Consider the following 7,449-nt stretch of genomic DNA (forward strand, 5'->3'; position numbering starts at 1 on the left):
AAAGTCATTCAGATCCTTTTTTCAAAAGGCGCAATTGTTTTGCATAATTTTCTTTCCAGTGATCATTTTATCACATTTGCGTACACAGTAAACAGATAATTGTGGGGACTAGTTTAAAGGAGTTGCAAACCCAACAGACTAAAAAAGCTTAATTAACATTCACAGATGAAGCAGACACTTCTGAGGTTAATCTCTTCCCTACTGATGTCAGTTCAGCTTCCCTGCAATGTCAGACTTGGTAATAAGTTCAAAATAATTCCCTTGATAATATTATCGGCATTTCCTGTTTAAGCAAAACATTAAATAGATAGATGGCAAAGAGCAGAAGAATGCTTAATAATTAATGGCAATTCCTTGTAACTGACTTGTGAAAGAATATTGATGGTGACACCTGCTCTTTAAGCAAAAAATGCTCATATAATAAAAATGTTAATCATAATACATTGTAGGCATTAGGATTTTTGGAGAGATTATTGAGGTCGACCTTTCAGATTTAGTTTAGCAGATCAGGCAAAATGCAGAGTAGCACAAAATTTCACTGCCTGGGTAGATAGATTATGTGTTGTGGTACTGAGCCATACAAATTCAATATCGCAGATTTAAATTAAGTTAGCCAGCATCAGTTGGCTAACATACAAACAAACGAAATAGGAACAGGAGTAGGCCATTTGGCCCCTCAAGTCTGCTCCACCGTTCAATGAGGTCATGGCTGATCTGTTTGTGTTTCGCGTTCCACATTCAAATCTACCTCTGAAAACCTCTGATTCCCTTAAACATAGTGTGAGCATGGCAGCATAGTGGCTATTTTAGTGGACTAACAATATAGAGATCTGGACTAACAATCAGGAGCAGGTTCAAATCCCACCACATCAGTTGGGTAATTTCCTTTCAATTAATTGAATAAAATCTGGAACAAAAAACTAGCATCAGTTATGGTGACCATGAAACAAACTGGATTGTGGTTTAAAAAAAAACATCTGGTTCCCTAAGGCCCATTAGAGAAGGAAGTTTTCTGTCCTTACCTGGTCTGGTCAAATGTGACTCCACATGTGGTTGACTCTTAACTGCTGTCTGAGCCCCCTCAAGCCATTCATTTGTATTCAAGAGGTGGCTCTGCATCACAATTTCAAGGACAACTATGGATAGTCAATAAATGTTGGCCTTACCAGCGATGACTACATACTGTGAATGTAAAGTTAGCAGTTTGATATTACAATCAACGTAAGTTAGAAATGTGAAAAAATATGCAAACCAGGGTTCCAATTCCATTTTCATGACCTTTGCTAGATGTATATATTGGGGCACTGAGATCATTCAGGCCACAGCACGTGATGTCCTGTACATTCCAGTAAGCTGCTGATGTACTCACTATCTAGACCCACGCACAAAGAATGGTCAATTGGTCAAGCTATTAGAGAGTTGTGTACTGTATCCTAGCATGAATCACTGTCTTCAGGAAATGAGGGATAACATGAGAAAACAGCAGTGACATAGTAAATGAATTTACATGATAAAAACTTTCCATGACTCTCCCAATAAGATGTATGTGCATCCATTGATCTGTCCGTGTGTACATATGCTGTGTGTTCACATGTGTGCGGCTACCTCAATATGTTAGGTGTTCCCAGTTCTTCACAAACTTGCCACTCATCCAACACTAAACCCTCAGGTAATATTTATATACTGTTAGTGCTGGTTTATACAGGTTTTTGACACAATAATTTTACCTAAAATAAGCAATGTTAGCTTTAAGTCAGAAAGTTAAATGGCCCATCATGTCAGGCAAATCTTTCTTGACTTATCTATGAATATCCAAAAATAGAAATGATGTTGAAAACAATGATTACCTAACCAATTTATGTGTGCCACAAATAATCTAGAGACTTTTCTCTTCTCGTTTAAAAAAATGTTTGTCAAGTACTTTTTCTTCCATTTGATGAACTCAGAGGGATTTTTATATACACATCTCAAGGAGCAGAGCTCTCACTTCTGATGTAGTAGTTTGTAAGTTCAGGTTTCATTACAGAACTTGAGCACACAGCCAGTGATTACCTGCCAGAGTTTCTCCCAATTATCTGGTATAACTTAGGTGGAAGGGGTTGGAAAACTGCAGGCAAACAATGTTGACACAATTTTTCCAGGGGTTTCCGTTTCAAAGGTTACAGCAAATAATTGGGAGAACCCTCTACAGAAACTCTCCCCACCCCATAGTCTAGGTTGACATGTCAATTCAGTGGTGAGGTAGTATTGCATTGCTGGAGGAGCCATTCTTAGGATGAAGCATTCAACCGTGGCCCTGCTTTACTGGTCTAATAGTTGATGTAGGAACATTGCTTATGAACAGAAGCAGGTCATTCCACTCCTTAAGATTGTGGCTGATCTGCCTCTCGATTCCATTTTTCCACCTTTGCTCCATATCCCTTGTTACCCTTAACTAACAAAAAATCTATTGATTTCAGTTTGGCCCTCAGCCTTTTTGGGGAGAGAGTTCCAAATTCCTACTATTCTTTGTGTGATAAAACGCTCCCTGATTTTGTTTGTGTATTCTTCAGGTCTAAATTTTTGAATGGGCTTCCTGATTTGGGTTCCCCCCACTAGAGCAGACAGTTTATTTGTATTTATCCAAGTTGCTTTAATGTTTTAAACACTTCAGTCACCTATACTCAAAGGAATGAGAGGCAACAAGATCCCATGCTATTAGTTGAAGAAGAGCTGGTCATTTTATACTGTACTTTGCATCCATCCTCTCTCATCCAGTATCATTCAATGGAAAGTTATTTCATATTTAAATTCAAACAAAAGTCCACGTGCTTCTTTGGATTATGGTTCATCACAGGTTGCCTTATATATCACTTGCAGATATGTGCAATGAGTATCTCACACGGGTGTGTTATTGCTGTCAGGCTGCAGCCATTGATAGTTGCATTTATTTAGTACCTTGTCACTTCATCAAAATGTTTCAAAGTACTTCACACAATGAATTGCTTTTGGAATGTAATTTCTGTCAAAACGGTCAGAACCAGAGAACACAGATTTAAGGTAATTGGCAAAAACTCCAGGGGGAAGATGCAGAGAAATAGTGTTATGCAGTGAGTTGTTATTTTCTGGAGTGGATTGCTGAAAGAGTGATTGAAGCACATTCGTTAGTAACTTCCAAAAGGGAGTTGGATAGGTAGTTGATATGAAACATTTGTAGGGCTATGGGGAAATAGCAGAGGATTGGAAGTACTTGGATAGCTCGTTCATAGAGCCAGTGCAGGCACAATGGACCAAATGACCTCCATTTGGTGATATGTTCTACAAAACTGTTTTGCAAAGCATAACATTGAGCTAGGAGGCCTGGGGAAGAGAAAGTCCTGGCAAAACTCTGTCAATGGTCAATCATGTTATGTGTCAAAAAATAATTCCAGGGTGATATTTATTTACCTTGCTTCTTTGCAAATTACACCAGTAGATCCAAAGGTCTGTTCTTAACTGAAAGCAGTTGACCTTGCCAGACAGTGCTGACCAGAGTGAATAAATTTATTGTTCCCGGCTTGTACACAAGTTGACAGACGCACCAGCAGAGTCGCAAGGGTGAGTTAAAAACATGTTCAATGCCAAGCTTTTGCTAAAAACAAAAGCAAAATTTGGAAATCTGAAATAAAAACAGAAAATGTTGAAAGAAAACTCAGCAGATCAGGCAGCATTGAGTTAACCTTTCAAATTGATGGCCTTACAACCAGGAGTAGACATTAAAAATGTAAGTATCTAATCAAGTATAGAGGCAGTGAAAGGAAGGAGATGAAAGAACTAAAGGGAAGGCCTGTGATAAGGTGAAAACCAGGAGTGATTTTGTTTTCTGCTCATTAATTATTAAAGATTATATTGGGCAACTGGCCATAAAGCTGCTCTTTTTGATTCATCCTAAGAACTGGGCCAATAGAAATACCCATTGGGGCTGCCATTATCAAATGTATTCCTTGGCAATGGATCAAACACATAGGGCCAAGGCCTCATTACGCATTTTCTTTTATGAAGCAGTTCCCCATTCAAAGACTATGAGGAACTGTGTTACCATCTACCTGTTCTCCATACAGATATGGATTCACCTGCTAGTGTATCTCCAGCATTTTCTAGATTTATTTCATATTGTCAAGATTATGTTGTTACCATTTAAAATGTAATGCCACTTGGAAAGGTGGTGGAAGCTGAACCCATTAATAACTGTAAAAGGGAGTTGAGCAGGTACTTGAGGATCAGGGATTTAGAGGGTTAGAGACAAAAGGCAAGGATGTGGGACTAAGCTAGAATGCTCTTTCAAATAGTTCTGTGAGTTTCTGTGATTCTAGTAAGTTTACTTGAGCTGCTGTGTTAGGCATAAACATTTGGACACGTACCCTGACATGATTCGCTGTATCCAGAGTGACAATTTCTGACTATTGATGAGATACAAATACAATACCCATACGTCTCAATGATCTCTTCGCACAGCCGATTTAACCTGCCGCCCATTGGGAAATAGTTCCAACCGACCAGCTCGTCCTCCGGGTACTGTTGCTAAACATCCGCCAGGCTTCAGTCACACCCCTTCATCCTATGACGCTTTCTTGGCCGAGTAATTATTTACCAGAAGTATTTGTAAATAATTAAAAAAAAACTCTTTACAATTTGTTTTGAGAGAATAATGGAAATCTGTAACGGCGGGTGATACTAATGAAAAGCTCAGCTCTAAAATATGAACTTTTCTAACTTGGGCTAATGTCCGAAAAGTTGTGTGTCAGTCCAAGGTCACTTGAAGTGTAATAAGTTTACTTGATTACAATTGTGTTTACATGCCAGCCAGAATTAAACTGAGAAACTGCTTCCCATTCGTTTGGTGAAAGATTGTTTTTCTCAGTGTGGAAGAGGCATTTCTTCCCTATCCTGTGAACGGACTGATTGTTGATCACCCCGGAAAAAAGATGCATGGAATGAAATAATGCATTTGGGGAAATAGCTAATCTTTTGAACATATACACAGGTTATATGCTTTGGTCTATACAACGGGCTCTAAAACAATCTGCGGAATTCAAGAGACGTTTGAACGATTGCGTGAACAAAACCGGCCTCTTCTCGTTCAATTGGCCAAAAAGTAATGCAACATCTGTCCAAAGGCGGGGGAAAAAAACGTTTGCCATCAAATTAAACTCCTGCAAAACTAGACTTGCCCAGCCTTGCTTGGATTGAAACTCGCTCATATTGATTTAATATTTTTGAGGTATATCACACTGGAAAAATTAACACAACTCTATAAATTTCAATGGGTTTGCCATGTCCCTCTGCCCTTTTTAACCACTGATTTCTAACCTTTCCCCTTTGTTGACACATCTGCCCAGAAACGTTCTTTAAAAACTTGGATTGGTGAAGGCTTTGGCGTTTTCAATCTTCCAGGAAACTAAAAAGTAATTAGTTAGAACTACGTGTATTAAGGCTGTAATTGGCATAAGCATTTTGTGTTTCATTTACTTCCACAATCCCTACCCAGACCTAACAGAATTACCAAATCTCACTCGTTATAAACGACAACCTCTCGGTTTGTTCTCGAGAAGTAACCAATTTTAATTGACACTCTGCTAACACAGAATTTAATATCCTTTAAAAGAAAGAATGGCTTCTAATCTGTTGCAGTTATCGTGGTCAGAAATCCCGCCCTTAATTGATGCTCGATTATATATACTTTGACTAAGAATGCAATAGGCTAAATCGAAGGTTCTAATTGAGATCCAGCGGCAGAAAACCCAATAAAAATCCGGTTCAGGGCAACTGTCTGACAGGCGTGAAGGAGATTGACGGGGGTAGGTCATTATTCCTGCCTCTTCCAAGACTAATCACCCTGAAGTTTGCTGTCTCTTCGCCACCGGTAATGTAAAAGGACGCGTTGAAATCATCCTGCAGGATTTCCCCTTCCCTTCACCTACATACTTGCAGTTACCTTTGAGGGCTTGAGGGTGTTGAAATATTTTCCTGTGCTTTGGGAGACTGGCCTATCGTTGGATCTCCACCTATATCTGTGGCCTGCATGAATCAAATGTTGGCGATTTACTTTAGATAATTTCAATCCAATTCATTTGTTCAAATCCTAATATGCTCAGTTAAACTTCCCAGCTTCCAATATTAGCTGTTGTATATACGATTGATACATCTCCACAGCACCTAGCCGGCCGCTATTCGTGAAAAACACCAATTCTTGCGGTTTCTTGCGGAAAAATGTTTGGAATGCCTGCGGCAACTTTTGATGAAAAAACCTGGATTATTCTGTTCTCAGCAGATTCGGAAACTATTGAGAATAACAAAACCAGTTGGGAATATTGAAGCCGTGCATGATCCCAACAGCCCTGCCTCTTTAATGTGTGCGTTCAGGAGAAAAAATATTAAAGATTAGCCGGCGTGTGCAGATTTGAATTTCGAAGATATTTTGCAGTGTGACTGTTTTATTTTGAATTTAGAATAAAAACCCTGGGGATATTAGCCAGCATCGATGGTAACCATAGCGACCCTTCTGAAAGGTGTATTATATGCGCAGAGCTTGACGGGTAGCCCGTCGGCTGCTCCTTCCCATGGATTTTGGGGGCATTTTCATCCAAGGATGTTTAAAGTTTCATCTCCTTCTTACCCCCCACCTCCACCCCGCTTCCCTTCGCCATATTCTGGCCATGAACAGAACACCGGTCCCGGTAGCTTTTACTCCAACGTAAAGCCCTGAACAACGTCTTCATCCTGAGAGAGGCGGTGGTTCGAACGCAACCCCATTCAGTGCTCACTAGACCATTAAAGTTTCACTATTTTTTCCCCGAAACATTAAAAAAAAAGCAGTGTTCAGAATCGGAACTCTATTGACTTGTGTAGGGACTGTGTCCTGGGTTTGGTGGCATTGCCGAAAATGGCCGTATGGATTTCAGCAGCAGAGTTCAGTAAGTGACGATTATCCCTGTTTTAAAATATAAACAACAAATTATTGGAACGAGGCAGACGGATCCCATTAGAAACACGTTGATCTTGTACAAAGAAGGTTAGTAGATCTAATACAGATGGATTTGGGGGTTTCCCCTTCGTACAAGGGTCTGGCTTCATCAATACCACTTCACTCTCTTTATCTCTCTCACTCACTCTGCCTTTGCAGGCAGAGTCCCCGCCCAGGACTCTCTTCTGTACGCTCTCCCCTTGTAACTGCTCCCGAGGCCACCCCACACAGACGGACTGCCCTTGCCCCTTCGAAATAAAACTGCTCCCGTCACCATGCCATTCACGGCCCAGTGTTCAGAATCGGATTTCTATAGAGTACGAGAGCGACTCAGAGTTCTCTGGATTTTGTGAGGCTACCGAAAATGGCTGTGCAGATTTCAGCAGCACTGGATTCATTTAACTTTCTCTCTCTCTCTCTCTCTCCAAAAATATATATGAAAAGACGGGGAGCTGTTGAGTTGGGAT

Source organism: Carcharodon carcharias, chromosome 23 (genome assembly GCF_017639515.1).
Source record: "Carcharodon carcharias isolate sCarCar2 chromosome 23, sCarCar2.pri, whole genome shotgun sequence".
In the NCBI taxonomy this organism is placed as follows: domain Eukaryota; kingdom Metazoa; phylum Chordata; class Chondrichthyes; order Lamniformes; family Lamnidae; genus Carcharodon; species Carcharodon carcharias.